We start from the raw sequence: 15,773 nt of genomic DNA, 5'->3' as shown, positions 1-15,773 counted from the left end.
TTTGGGGGAAAAGTGCTGATACTTTAAAAGACAAAGTCTTATAATTTTCCAGAGTGTTAATTTTATTTTCTGTAAAATGAGAACAATAGCACCTATCTCATAGACGAATTGTGACCATAAATGGGATAATACCTGTAGAGTAAGTGAAAGGTATATAATAAGCACATAATAACCATTAGCAATTACAATGACTGATATTGTTGTCATTATTATTTTTATCATTTGACTAAATGGCCTGCCATATCTAGTCCCCTCTTAATATTCTACAGACATCTGTATTATTAAAGTTACTTTATCTTTGAGCAAGTCACTTTTTAAGATTCAAAGGATATGATAACAATAATAGTATCTAGATCACAGGGTTTACCTGAGAATTATATTTGGAAAAAATACACATTTAGTGTTTAGCACAGTATCTGACATATTAGTGCTCAATAAATGATTACTATTATTTTATATTTATTATGAATCATCCCATTCTTCTCACTCTAATCTCAGCCATGTCTACTGTGTACCAGTATTTAATTTAATCTGGTTCCAAGTGACACATGTATTTTTTATTATAATCCTGGAATTTTATCTTTATCTATATCCCCTAAATCTACTCTCCATTTGTCTAATTTTAATAAAATATGCTGCTGCTGCTAAGTCGCTTTAGTCGTGTCCGACTCTGTGCGACCCCATAAATGGCAGCCCACCAGGCTCCTCTGTCCCTGGGATTCTCCAGGCAAGAATACTGGAGTGGGTTTCCATTTCCTTCTCCAATGCGTGCATGCATGCTAAGTCGTTTCAGTCGTGTCTGACTCTGAGTGACCCCATGGACAGCAGCCCACCAGGCTCCTCTGTCCACAGGATTGTCCAGGCAAGAATACTGGAGTGGGTGGCCATTTCCTTCTCCAATAAAGTATAGCATTGCCCTTTTTTCCCATAAAGAAATGTAGAATGTTTGCTTCAAAAATGTAAAGATATTAATTATATACACATTAGTTTTAGAAACTTTAGCAGTGCAGGTCACATACCAACCAAACGCATTTTACTAGATTATGGTCACCAACCCCCAAAAAATAATGAACAAAGAAAGAAAAATACATGTGAACATCAGGTAGGAAAAAAGCAATGTAACCAGAAAGCTGTTTTCTCTCATTTCAGCAGAATAACTTCTCTGAGGTAATGACATTTTAAGCATTTCCTAAAATGAATTTTAACCCAGTGCTAAAGGCAGCCCAGCTTTGTATTTCCTGGTGATAAGTAAAAAGATGATGAAGTTTTGGTATGGTCATTATGAGTTATGGAACATACACAAACACAGCGAGAAGGAAGTATGTTCTCCCTGAATTGAATTGAACTAAAAGACATGTATTTTTAGCAGTTCTGTAGAAAGTACTCTAAATATTCAAAACACAGATAGGGTAATAAATATCCTATTAAACCTGACTCAGAAAAAGTTTTGAGTTTAACCTGAAGGTTTTATTAAGATTTCAACATTATAGAATCTCATGTTGGTCTTCAATGATACATGTTCAAAGAGAGATGACAATCCTCAAAGTTGACTTCTTCACTTAAAAGTACAAAAATTTTAAGTAAATTGGAAAAGCTTGATGTTCACCATGTAAACACATTCCCATGGCGACAATCACATTTTTTTATCATTATGAATATTTTATGAGGGTTTGCTTCAAAGACTTGTTTTAAATATACCTATTAACATATTTGATAAACTAAAACTCTGTGACCATATGTATTTCAGGAATTCTCTCACCACTGCCTGGTAAATTGTGCCAGACTCTAATCACATAAGTTCATTCTATTCTAATGATAAGAAAGTCTTTTGCTATAAAGTGAAAAATAACATGATACACAGCTTAATACAACCATGGGGAGATATTTTGAAATAGACTGGTAAATCACCTTCATTTATTTACTCTTTCCCAGTCCTTTCTGTACTCTCAAAGAAAAGAGTAAACATATCTCTAACAGTCTATATAGAAATAACTTTGTGAAAGAGACCCTCTCTAAGCTAGAGGAAGTAAGACCCTAGTTTAGAGACCCACTCTAAACTCTAGAAGTAAGACAGGAATATTTTCTTTTTCCTCAAATTAATTCCGTCCATGAAAAGATATAACAAGAACAGTTTTCCTCATGTTAGTTTAAACATGAAACAATATTATCTAAATGTCTGGGTTGAATTCTTTAATGTTATAAAATAATTCTAAACCAAGAGAATGGCAGAAAGTGAAGAGGAACTAAAGAGCCTCTTGATGAGGGTGAAAGAGAAGAGTGAAAAAACTGGCACAAAACTCAACATTAAACATTCAAAAAACAAAGTTCATGGCATCCGATACCATCATTTCATGGCAAGAAGGGGAAAAACTGGAAGCAGTGATAGATTTTATTTTCTTGGGCTCCAAAATCACTGCAGCTGCTGACTGCAGTCATGAAATTAAAAGACACTTGCTCCTTAGAAGGAAAGCTATGACAAATCTAGATGGCATATTAAAAAGCAGACACCACTTTGCCAACAAGATCCATATAGTCAAAACTATGGGTTTTACTGTAGTCATGTACAGATGTGAGAGCTGGACCATAAAGAAGGCTGAGCACCTAAGAGTTGATGCTTTTGAGTTGTGGTGCTGGAGAAGACACAAGAAGACTGTCTTGGCAGGCAAGGAGATTAAATCAGTCAATCCTAAAGGAAATTAATGCTGAATATTTATTGGAAGGACTGATGCTTAAGCTGATGCTCCAATACTTTGGCCACCTGACATCAACAGCCAAACATTCGGAAAGACCCTAATGCTGGGAAAGATGGAAGGCAAAAGGATGAGGAGATGGTTAGATAGCATCAATGACTCAATGGACATGAATTTGAGCAAACTCTGGGAGATAGTGGAGAACAGAGGAGCCTGGTGTGCTGCAGTCCATTGTGTCCCAAAAAGTCAGACATGATTAGTGACTGAACAACAACAAAATATTACTGAGATTTTACATGTTGAGTAATAATAGCACACTTAGATTAACAGACAATAAATCTCTTATAAAGCAACAATAAATAAAACCACTAGATATCAGAGAATTGAAAGAAATACGTGTACCCCAATGTTCATTGCAGCACTGTTTATGATAGCCAGGACATGGAAGCAACCTAGATGCCCATCAGCAGACGAATGGATAAGGAAGCTGTGGTACATATACACAATGGAATATTACTCAGCCATTAAAAAGAATACATTTGAATCCGTTCTATTGAGATGGATGAAACTGGAGTCCATTATACAGAGTGAAGTAAGCCAGAAAGAAAAACACCAATACAATATACTAATGCATATATATGGAATTTGAAAGATAGTAACTATACCAGGTGGTAACGATAACAGTTACAACTGGACATGGAACAACAGACTGGTTCCAAATAGGAAAGGGAGTACGTCAAGGCTGTATATTGTAACCCTGCTTATTTAACTTATATGCAGAGTACATCATAAGAAACGATGGGCTGGAAGAAACATAAGCTGGAATCAAGATTGCTGGGAGAAATATCAATAACCTCAGATATGTGGATGACACCACCCTTATGGCAGAAAGTGAAGAAGAACTAAAGAGCCTCTTGATGAAAGTGAAAGAGGAGAGTGAAAAAGTTGGCTTAAAGCTCAACGTTCAGAAAACTAAGATCATGGCATCTGGTCCCATCACTTCGTGGGAAATAGATGGGGAAACAGTGGAAACAGTGCCAGACTTTATTTTTTTGGGCTCCAAAATCACTGCTGATGGTGATTGTAGCCATGAAATTAAAAGATGCTTACTCCTTGGAAGGAAGGTTATGGCCAACCTAGATAGCATATTTAAAAGCAGAGACATTACTTTGCCAACAAAAGTCCGTCTAGTCAAGGCTATGGTTTTTCCAGTGGTCATGTATGGATGTGAGAGTTGGATGGTGAAGAAAGCTGAGCGCCGCAGAATTGATGCTTTTGAACTGTGGTGTTGGAGAAGACTGGTGAGAGTCCCTTGGACTGCAAGGAGATCCAATCAATCCATTCTAAAAGAGATCAGTCCTGGGTGTTCATTGGAAGGACTGATGTTGAAGCTGAAACTGCAATACTTGGGCCACCTCATGTGAAGAGTTGACTCATTGGAAAAGACCCTAATGCTGGGTAGGATTGGGGGCAGGAGGAGACGGGGACAACAGAGGATGAGATGGTTGGACAGCATCACCGACTCGATGGACATGGGTTTAGGTAGACTCCGGGAGCTGGTGATGGACAGAGAGGCCTGGTGTGCTGCAATTCATGGGGTTGCAAAGAGTCGGACACGACTGAGCGACTGAACTGAACTGAACTGAACGATAACCCTATATGCAAGACAGAAAAAGAGACACAGATGCATAGGACAGTCTTATGGACTCTGTGGGAGAAGGTGAGGGTGGGACAATCTGAGAGAATAGCATTGAAACATGTATACTATCATATGTTAAACAGAACGCCAGTCCAGGTTCGATGCATGAGACAAGTGCTCAGGGCTGGTGCAATGGGATGACCCAGAGGGATGGGATGGGGAGGGATGTGGGAGGGGGGTTCAGGATGGGGAACACATGTAAACCTGTGGCTGATTCATGTCAATGTATGGCAAAAACCACTACAATATTGTAAAGTAACTAGCCTCCAACTAAAATAAATTAATAAAAAAATAAAAATAAAAACTATACCTAAAGCAGAAAAAAAAATAAAGTGAATCAGCCGATGATGTAATTTACTACATCAATGGCAGAAAAGAAGCATTTTTTGATTTTACATCTCAAACTTGGTAAATGATGAATGAGTTTCACATACTGAACCCAAGGGCCATGAGAAGAGTGTTTCTAACATGCTGAAAACAAATTATATGACAGAAGCAGGAAATGTTTAAAAAACACATCAAAAATTATATTCCAATTACAGCATTCTTGGGAATGAATGCTACAGGTCAGATTACATATTATATGTTACATATTCCTATTTATAACCCTCTGTTTAGACTCATTGAAAGTTTATAGAAACGATCTCCATTTTAACTGAAGCATTTCTTGCACCTAATTTCAGTTGACTAATAAAACTTTTTGATAAAAAAGAAAAAAAAAGGAATTGAGATAATACAGCATATTATATATCTTCAGAACATAATATATAAAAAGTTAAATACACAAGTTAAGCAACAAATATCAGTAAGTATATTGACAGATTTTATTCCAATAAATTAAGAAGAAATGTTTAGATTTTTACCTCACAATAGTGACAAAAAAACATTGCACTTGACTTAACATTTTAAACATATAAAATAGGGCCAGAAGAAAATTAATGTAAAATTTTCTAACCAAACTGCCTACTGGCTATACTGGAGTTATCAGTCTCAGACACACTTTGCTCCCATAAATAGCTTATAACTTGGCAAAGTATACGAGGTAACTGTTTTTAGGCAATGGAAATAATAAATACAAACCTATGATTCTGAAATGAAGGTAACATATGGTCTGAGCCTCAGACTGGCCTCAGCTTTCTGCCTGGGGGCAAATCTTGGAGGTGGGGCCAAGGCAGACAATTTGAGATAAAGAAGCAGAGATGAGAGTGTGGATTCTAAAGAAGCTATAATTTGAAGGGCACATTGCCAGAAGAATAGGAGCTAAGCTAAGCTAGAATTTCTCCAGAATCCTGTGCAGGTTCTTTAGAGATCCTTAACTAAAGCTGGACCATGGCCCAGGGAGGGATTCTGAAAAGTCTAGACATTGTGTGGGGCTGAGAGCTTAGTGGATATACCAAGGTTATACAGTCCTGGTAGTAATGGGAGGTCTAACCCACCCAGATTAGAGGAATGTTACTGAGACATCACTAATTCCTTGAGACCCCAGAAAGATGATTGCTTAGTAATAAGAATCAATTTTAGAGAAAAGAAAATTCCATAGGATTGAGGACAAAACCAAATAGCCAACTCTAACAAAAACAAGACCCTCACAGGATAGAAGGTATTCAACAATGCTTTCACTTCAAGCCAGGGGAAAAAAAAAATGGGTACTCTTTAAAGGAGGATGACATAATGCCACTTTTCTACATTTCAGTTCAGTTGCTCAATTGTGTCCAAATCTTCGTGACCCTATGGACTGCAGCTCGCCAGGCTTCCCTGTCTATCACCAACTCCCAGAGCTTGTTCAAACTCATGTCCATCGAGCTGGTGATGCCATACAACCATGTCATCCTTTGTCATCCCCTTCTCCTCCTGCCCTCAATCTTTCCCAGCATCAGGGTCTTTTCCAATGAGTCAGTTCTTCGCATCAGGTGGCCATAGTATTGGAGTTTCAGCTTCAGCATCAGTCCTTCCAACGAATATTCAGGACTGATTTGTATCCTAATTTATATACCCAATTCTGAAAGGTATATGGTGATATTCATGGTTTTCATTTGCAATTTTCTAATGGCTAATGATGTTGAAATCTTTTCATGTGCTTATTTGTCATCTATGTTCATCTTTCATCAAATGTCTCATTATGTCTTTCACATATTTTCTAATTAGACAGTTTGATGTTTTATGCTGACTATTGAGAGTTCTTGATATATTCTAGATACTTTGTCAGATATGTGATTTGCAAACACTTTCTCTTTGTATGCAGTATGTCTTTTATACTCTTACCAGAATACTTTGCAGAACAAAATATTTTTCATTGTGATGAAGTCCAATTTATCATTTATTTCCTTTTATAAACCATACTTGCAGTGTCAATTCTAAGAAAACTTTGCTTCTCCCTAAATTCTGAAGATTTTCTACTCTATAAAGTTTCACATCTTAACATTTTACATTTAAGTCCACAACCCATTGAAGTTAATATTTGTACAGACATACCTCATTTTATTGTGATACATTGCAGTGTGCTTTACAGATCCTACATTTTACAAACAGAAGGTTTGTGGCAACTCTGCCTTTTTCCAGAAGAATCTGCTGCCAAGCCATGAATCGTGTGTGAGGGTAGAAAAAAAGAATATTTTCAAACATGTAGGTCTCTGGGTTGGGAAGATCCCCTGGAGAAGGAAATGGCAACCCACTCTAGTATTCTTGCCTCTGTCTCACAGACAGAGGAGCCTGGTGGGCTACAGTCCATAGGGTCACAAAGAGTCGGACAAAACTGAGTGACTAAACAAAAACAATAAAAAAAAAAAAAAAGTATTCAAAAACTTTACCTCCAATGTATCCTTTTTTGGGGGAAAAATTACTTCTAGAAGATATGTTCCACCAAAAAGATGAACAAGGAATAAGAAGATAGTGGATCCAGAAAATGGAAGATCCAAAGGAGGAGGGGTGTGAAAAGAATCCTCAGGATCACAGTAAAGATGATACTAACGTAATAGCTGAGACAGTTGTACGTGTGGTACAGTTGGGGATGAATTAAGCACATATATTGAGAAAGCAAATAAAGAAACCAACTGAATATGAAAAACAAAAAGGTGTATAAGAATAACAAAGTAATCAGAGAATGAATAATAAATGATAACCATAATAATGTAAATACCAAACATTGATCTATAAATATTTTTTACTTAGGATGATGGAAATGGTATGTGTGTTTGTTGGAATGGTGGTAAAAGAAGGCTAGGCTTTATCACTACAGATAGTTACAAAAAAATAAAGATCAATAAGTAGCATTATAATCACATTATTTAGAGTCTGAGAAGTAAAAACTAAAAGAAATAGCTATAATAATTGAAATTTGTTCTCTCTGGGAAAAATGAAGGGACAGGGAGGCACAAATGATTGTGATTAACCCTGTAATCTGAAGACAATGTAAACTTTTATTTTCAAAGACTAAAAAAATAAATTATAAATTATATTAAAAACAAGTAAATAAAAAATAAAGCCAACAAATGAACAAAATAAAGCAAAAACAAACTCATACACATAGGGAACTAGTCAGTAGTTACCAGAGGGGAAGAAGGTTGGGAATTAGGTGAAATGGGTCAGTCAGATCAACTGTATGGTGAGGGTTGGTGGTGGTGATCAATCTGTAGTGTATACAGATGTTAAACTACAATGCTGCACACCTGAAAATTATATATTAAAAGTTTTTAATAAAGAATGATGGGGATATTAACAACCACAACTGAACAGAAAAATGTTACTTCTATTCCTTGAGTTCCTATTAGAGAAGCAAGTATGAGGCCTGAGGACTGACTCTTCCCCTTCTCATGCTCAGATTGGATATCGTTGACCAATCACCAGTCCCTTTCCAGAAGAGCTTGGACATTTCATCAGAAACCTTCCTAACAGTGCATGCCAATAATCACCATTAATCAGAATCAACATGCCTTAATTTCCAATATCAGATGAAACTTTTGCATACTTAACCTTTATAAAATCTTGCAATATAAATTGTGTTCATGTGCAAATGATGAAAGTGATGTTTAGTGTAGTAAGTATAGAAGCAAGACATAATCTCAGTTCTCTCAGATTGCATAGTTTACAAATACATATCCCTCCCCTCAAAATCCACTTTGCACAGTCTCATACCTGTTCTTGAAATGAAGCAGATGGCAGACTACACAACAAAGCCTTCTAAATACCTAGGAAGCTCTGAGACACTTCATAAAGATTTCTTGAAGGCAATTTGACACATAGGTCTGTGGTTCAGGAACACTACAGGAGTTCCAAAAGTGGACTTGGGAGTCATGAGCATGCAGATTGGGGCTGAAGTTAAGCATAGACGAGATCACCAAGGGATAGCTATAGAGTGAGAAGAGAGGGCAGGAGAGCAGAAGAGAGCAGAGTGAGAAGCAGGACGCACACATGACATTTAAGTAGAGGGAACTCAAAATCTTACCTGGGAGCTGCTGGGAAAAGATGTTCTCTTTCATTGAGCTATTACGAGGTGGAGTCTGGCACAAGCTGAATCCCCTGTAAAGCACACCCAAAATGTGAAGAGATCAGTGCTGCAATCAGGCCTACCCCTGGATTTTGTAAGTATGTGAGATAACTTGTTTTGTTTTAATCTGAGTAAAAGAGTATTGGGGTTTCAGGTTTCTAATACTTACACCCGAAGATGCTGAACTTTTCTTACCAAGATGTTGAAAGTAACAGAAGACAAAACTTATGAAATAGAAGCTATACAAATTTCTGTCATATAGATTTTCCATCATCATTAAATAACTCTTCTACACTGACCATTCAGTTGTGATTTCCAGACTTTCCACCCACTGTAACACTGTCTTAAACCAGCTATGCACGTGCTGCTTGGGGATCATTTGTCTTCCTTGTACAGATCATGTCCCATCTACTTGGATGATGCTTAAGATTACCCTCTTATCAGCCCTTGAACAGTCTGAAGAAAGAGCCCACCATTTAAGCATTTTATTCACATTATTACTGAGTCTGTTACTACAGTATCCAGTACATCATTGAAGCACCATATATGCTCGTAGAGTGAATAATATAACATTAGAAGTTGCTCCTTATGTGCTGCTGCTGCTAAGTCGCTTCAGTCGTGTCCGACTCTGTGCGACCCCATAGACAGCAGCCCACCAGGCTCCCCAGTCCCTGGGATTCTCCAGGTAAGAACACTGGAGTGGGTTGCCATTTCCATTTAAGATGAGATTTCTAGGCTGCAAAGAAAAGTCCTCTACTTTTGCAGACAAACTTCCTGTGCTTCACATGGATGTAACTGATGCAATTTCATACATCATACTTAGGTTGTTTGACATAACTGCATAAATAAGTCATTATAGAAGCTATGACTGAGGATTTGAAATACCCCTCAGATCTCAGTGTCTAAGATAAAACAGTGATGTATCTTGCCAGACCTGGTGATTTCCTTTTGCTCTTTTATATTGCTGCCAGTATGTGTGCTAAAGTCTTTTATGATATACAGCTTGCCAGGTGTAGCTGAATTAATTTTGTTCAAATCTCACAACTAACAATTGTGCTTTCTCTCATTGGTATTCACTTTAACGAAGTCCTATACTCTGTGTTAATTTTCAGTCCCCCAGGTAGATGTTTTGAGGTGAACCTAACTCCATGGTTGGCCATTAAACACCTGTGCTTAAATCATGGACTACTTGCCTCTTCCCTTTGAAATAATTTCTGGATTAGCATACATTCTGAAAATTCTGAATTTTATGTAATATCTAACCTCATGATCTCAGCCTTTACTAACCAAACAGGCAGACCTTGGCATTAAGATTGAACAAAGCTGATAAGTAACAATGTCAACAGGTTTTATTCTTTCTGGTGACGCAAAACTAAATTCATCCATGCTCTCTAAGACACATTGTTTGATCGGGAAGAAAGCAAAATCGTTCTAATCTTTCACCACAGTGCCCTTCAGAAACATCAGCGTGTGTGTGTACATATGCTGTTATCTTTTGAAACTAATAAAAATCAGTCACTGAGGAAATGTAGTAACGCCCATTAGAGGCAGAGCTGTTGGCAGTCTCTGGAGCTCACCACGAGTAAAGGTGTACAGTGAGGAAAAACTTGCCAAGCAGAACCCATGGGCTATATAATCTTCTTCATGAAAGCTGGAACAGCCAGTTTTTGTGCAGTGTGACATTTCACAGGACACATTCAGGTTAGTACTCTCATGAGGGGAAAAGTCCATAAACCAAAAGTTTCAAGCAGAGCATGATTTTGGAAAGGACAGAGAATAGTAAACTATATTCTATTGGATGCAGTAATGTTTCTACCAACAAGAAATTATAGGCCATTTTATGAATGAACAATAATTCAAGTGAGATAAACCTGATTTGACTAAGACAATGGAAATGATTTTGTATCTTTCCCAATAAAATATGAATTATTCAAAATTGCGTGAAGTTATTCATGTCTCATCTGAATGTCAAATGCTAAGAAAATCAGTGGCAATATTTTAAAAATAAATTTTACTTTTCTTGAAATTTCACTTGGTGCAAATCAAATTCAGGTCTGTATCTTGCTTGTGTTTCCTATACCGATGACCACACGATATGCTTCAGGTAAAACATGGCACATTTAAACAGATGTAATGATAACTGACCAATTAAAAGATGAAGTTCGGATGTAACCTCTGCCATGCAGTCCTCCCTTGTTCCACTTTCCTCATTTTAAAGATTCTATTCTATGCTTCTCTCTCTGATGATTTTCTAGAACTATGTCTTGGACAAAGACTCTACCTTCAACCTCTTTGCATTACCACAGTATTTTACACACCATAGGTGCAGACTCAGTACATGTAGGCAGAATGAAACTATTGAAAAAATAACCATAACTCTCATCTGTTTTTTTTTTAATGTCAACTTTCACTTTTCCATGAGTTGGTACCCCGATGCTTCTGAAAGATATCTCTGGAAAAGGGAAACAACTTCAGGAGAAAAACAGTCTAAAGAGAACACTAGAGCAAGAATCTACCACAAGAATCATCATAACCTGCTACTCAGCAACTTTATTTTACAGATTAACTGAAGACCTGATAAATTAAGTAGCTTGTTTCAAGCAGCTTAATGGCAGAATTGGAACCCAGTGCTCTGACTGTGCTTTTGGGGCACTTTTGACTCTACTCTGCTGATGCTGAAACATGTACACCTTATTAGGACTTGGAGTGTGTATTTTCGTTCGTTTATTTTGCATCATTTGCATGCCATCAACACTTCATTCCTTGTATGGGCTCAATGAGTCTTTTCCCCAAACTCCCCACATAGAACAATACAGAAACAGAAACTGATAATAATGATGAACAGATGAGTGAAATGGAAACAGATGCTATTCTATAAGTAAGCTTTTGGCATTCCCTTAAAATGTTCTTTTATTTTAAAGCTTTCCATAAAATGTGCATGCCCTGAAACAGGGCACTCAAAGCCGGTGCACTGGGACAACCCTGAGGGATGAGATGGGGAGGGAGGTGGCGGCTGTTTCAGAATGGGAGACACATATACACCCATTGCTGATTCATGTCAATGTACGGCAAAAAACCACTGCAGTGTTGTAAAGTAATTAGCCTCCAATTAAAATAAATAAATCAATTGTTTTTAAAAATGTGCATGTCCTGTTTCTCCAGTTATCTGAAGACAGTGGTAATGTCATAGACCTGTTCACACATTAATGAATTCTTAGAGTACCAATATGGCACCTCAGGTGGCATGGTTATTCATAAATAATCACTCCCCAGAGGATGCCTCCCCGTCTCAGAGGTGATGATTGTCCGACCATCATGCCTTCCTACTTATGTACATGTTGATGGCAGCAACTAGAAACATTTGTAAGACCTGAGCTGCATACAAATTGATATCTTTTGCCCATTTGTTAATTATAAGAACCACTGACACTACTGGCAAGGCTGTGCATACTTTTACATGGTCATCGTAATTACCAAGTTTTAGTATATGTTTTTGTGCTGTGACATCAATCAAAGTTCAGTTTCTGACATGTGTAGCAGAAGCAATATGTTCCACATAGGTTATTTCTGGAATTGCATGACTTACTGTAATAGAGTTCTGTCATGTAGTTCTATTGCACCAACTTTACCTGCCCTACTGTGGCTGTCTGAGCTGTGTTACATTTATGCCCTCTCCAGCATGCACAAAATAAGGTGATGGCATGGAGAAAAGAATATTTTTTTAGGAATTGATTTTATTGACCAATATGAACAAATCTAAAATTCTTCTCGGGAGATAGTTTAAGTACTAATACTATGGTCTTCTAAACCTCTTGGTGTATTTCAAATATATACCTTACATAACTAGCCTTAGAAAACCAAAACACTTTGTATATTTCCTTTCATAATTTACTTAATAACTGAAATAAATGGAAAATATCAAAATGTTTACTTTTTTTTCATTGTTTTTTGTTTTTTTTTTAAATAAATTTATTTATTTTAGTTGGGGGCTAATTACTTTACAATATTGTAATAGTTTTTGCCATACATTGACATGAATCAGCCATGGGTTTACATGTGTTCCCCTTCCTGGACCCCCCACCCACATACCTCCCCATCCCATCCCTCTGGGTCATCCTGTTGCCCCGGCCCTGAGCCCTTGTCTCATGCATCGAACATGGAATGGTGTTCTGTTTCACATATGATAATAGACATGTTTCAATGCTATTCTCCCAGAACGTCCCACCCTCACCTTCTCCCTCAGAGTCCATAAAATTGTTTTATGCATCTGTGTCTCTTATTCTGTCTCGCATATAGGGTTATCGTTACCATCTTTCAAATTCCATATATATGCATTAGTATACTATATTGTTTTTTTCTTTCTGGCTTACTTCACTCTGTATAATGGGCTCCAGTTTCATCCATCTCAGTAGAACCAATTCAAATGTATTTTTTTAATGGCTGAGTAATATTCCATTGTGTATATGTACCACAGCTTCCTTATCCATTCGTCTGCTGACGGACATCTAGGTTGCTCCCATGTCCTGGCTATTGTAAACAGTGCTGCGATGAACATTGGGGTACACGTGTCTCTTTCAATTCTGGTTTCCTCGGTGTATATGCCCAGCAGTGGGATTGCTGGGTCAAAATGTTTACTTTTTAAGAGAGAGGATTGTCCAGGTCCTATTACTCATTGCTCTATAAAACATGCTTTGGGCAGGAGATCCTAACACAAGGAGAAAATTTTTTCTTAAAAAATAAAGGATGGAATATTGAAATAGTTTCTTTCCTACACTTAATTCCACATTGAATTTGCACAAGTATTTCAAGGACAGAATTGGGATTGAAAACAGAAAGCAACAAAATGATGTCAGAATTTGACAGAAACATTAGAGTACCCTTGAAAGTGAGAGTGAAATTCACTCAGTTGTGTTCGACTCTTTGTGACCCCATGGACTATACAGTCCATGGAATTCTCTAGGCCAGAATACTGGAGTCGATAGCCATTCCCTTCTCCAGTGGATCTCCCCAACCCAGGGATCAAACCCAGGTCGTCCACGTTGCAGGCAGATTCTTTACCATCTGAGCCAACAAGGAAGCCCAAGTGATGCTAAAAGAAAGCAATGCACAAGGAGAGCCTTCTTTAATTGCTAGGAGAAAAAATTCCAACTATAGACAAACTTAATTTCATTCCCAGAATTTAACTAACAGCCTAAGATTTGACATGCTACATCAGTGTATTATGAAAATCAGTCACAACTCCTAACAAATGTACAATGTTCTGCTCTAAAAAACTTTTGAATTAGATCTATTTCAAAAAATAGAAAGGAAACTGACCTAGCACATGTTTATATCAAGGGACATATTGTTCGAAATAAATCTTTTTATTCTTAATACTTGGTGTGTGAAAAAGAATGTGTAAATTCATTCATTTTTTTTAATCAGCTTTAACACAAATTGAAATCCCCAAATTAGCAGAAAAGGGCAAGGACAAGTGGAATAACTAATATATGCACTTTTAACTTTTATAAGGTGGTTGAAATTATAATAATTCAGGGCAAAGGCTAGTAGACTTTTGCCAAGAGAATGCACTGCTCATAGAAAACACCCTCTTCCAACAACACAAGAGAAGACTCTACACATGGACATCATCAGATGGTCAATACCAAAATTAGATTGATTATTTTCTTTGCAGCCAAAGATGAAGAAGCTCTATACAGTCAGCAAAAACAAGACTGGGAGCTGACTGTGACTCAGATCATAAACTCCTTATTGCCAAATTCAGACTTAAATTGAAGAAAGTAGGGAAAACCATTAGACCATTCAGGTATGACCTAAATCAAATCCCTTATGACTATACAGTGGAAGTGAGAAATAGCTTTAAGGGACTAGATCTGACAGACAGAGTGACAGAAGAACTATGGACAGAAGTTTGTGACATTGTACAGGAGGCAGGGATCAAGACCGTTCCCAAGAAAAGGAAATGCAAAAAAGCAAAATGGTTGTCTGAGGAGGACTTACAAATAGCTGTGAAAAGAAGAGAAGGGAAAGGCAAAAGAGAGAAGGAAAGATGTACTCATTTGAATGCAGAGTTCCAAAGAATAAGAAGGAAAGATAAGAAAGCCTTCCTCAGTGATCAATGCAAAGAAATAGAGGAAAACAATAGAATGGGAAAGACTAGAGATCTCTTTAATAAAAAGAGATATCAAGGGAAAATTTCATGCAAAGATGGACACAATAAAGGACAGAAATGGTATGGACCTAAAAGAAACAGAATATATTAAGAAGAGGTGGTAACAATACACAAAAGAACTATACAAAAAAAGTCTTCACGATCCAGATAATCATGATGGTGTGATCAATCACCTAGAACCAGACATCCTGGAATGTGAAGTCAAGTGGGCCTGAGGAAGCATCACTATGAACAAAGCTAGAGAAGGTGATGTTATTCCAGTTGAGCTATCTCAAATCCTAAAAGATGATGCTGTGAAAGTGCTACACTCAATATGCCAGCAAATTTGAAAAACTCAGCAGTGGCCACAGGACTGGAAAACGTCAGTTTTCATTTCAATCCCAAGGAAAGGCAATGTTAAAAAATGCCCAAACTACCACACATTTGCATTCATCTCACATGCTAGTAAAGTAATGCTCAAAATTCTCCATACCAGGCTTCAGCAGTATGTGAACCCTGAACTTCCAGATGTTCAAGTTGGATTTATAAGAGGCAGAGAAACCAGAGATCAAACTGCCAACATCCATTGGATCATCGTAAAAGCAAGAGTTCCAAACATCTACTTCTGCTTTATTGACTATGCCAAAGCCTTTGACTATGTAGATCACAACAAACTGGAAAATTCTTCAAAAGATGGGAATACCAGACCACCTGACCTGCCTCTTGAGAAATCTATATGCAGGTCAAGAA

The 15,773-nt window shown here is 37.3% G+C and overlaps 1 long non-coding RNA gene across 2 annotated transcripts in view; it reads right to left on the bottom strand.

Moving 5' to 3' along the window:
- Positions 1-15,773, bottom strand: part of LOC145521162 (uncharacterized) — a 483,033-nt gene that overhangs the window by 118,816 nt on the left and 348,444 nt on the right. For both annotated transcript variants that reach the window (XR_014065185.1, XR_014065184.1), the window contains one exon: positions 8,831-8,904. This is a non-coding gene — a long non-coding RNA (uncharacterized LOC145521162). The remainder of the gene's footprint in view (positions 1-8,830; positions 8,905-15,773) is intronic.

This window comes from Giraffa tippelskirchi, chromosome 9 (assembly GCF_054371585.1).
Source record: "Giraffa tippelskirchi isolate mGirTip1 chromosome 9, T2T-mGirTip1v1.2.pri, whole genome shotgun sequence".
In the NCBI taxonomy this organism is placed as follows: domain Eukaryota; kingdom Metazoa; phylum Chordata; class Mammalia; order Artiodactyla; family Giraffidae; genus Giraffa; species Giraffa tippelskirchi.
The sequence above is the reverse complement of the archived record's forward strand: the minus strand, read 5'-3'. Positions and strand labels throughout refer to the sequence as shown.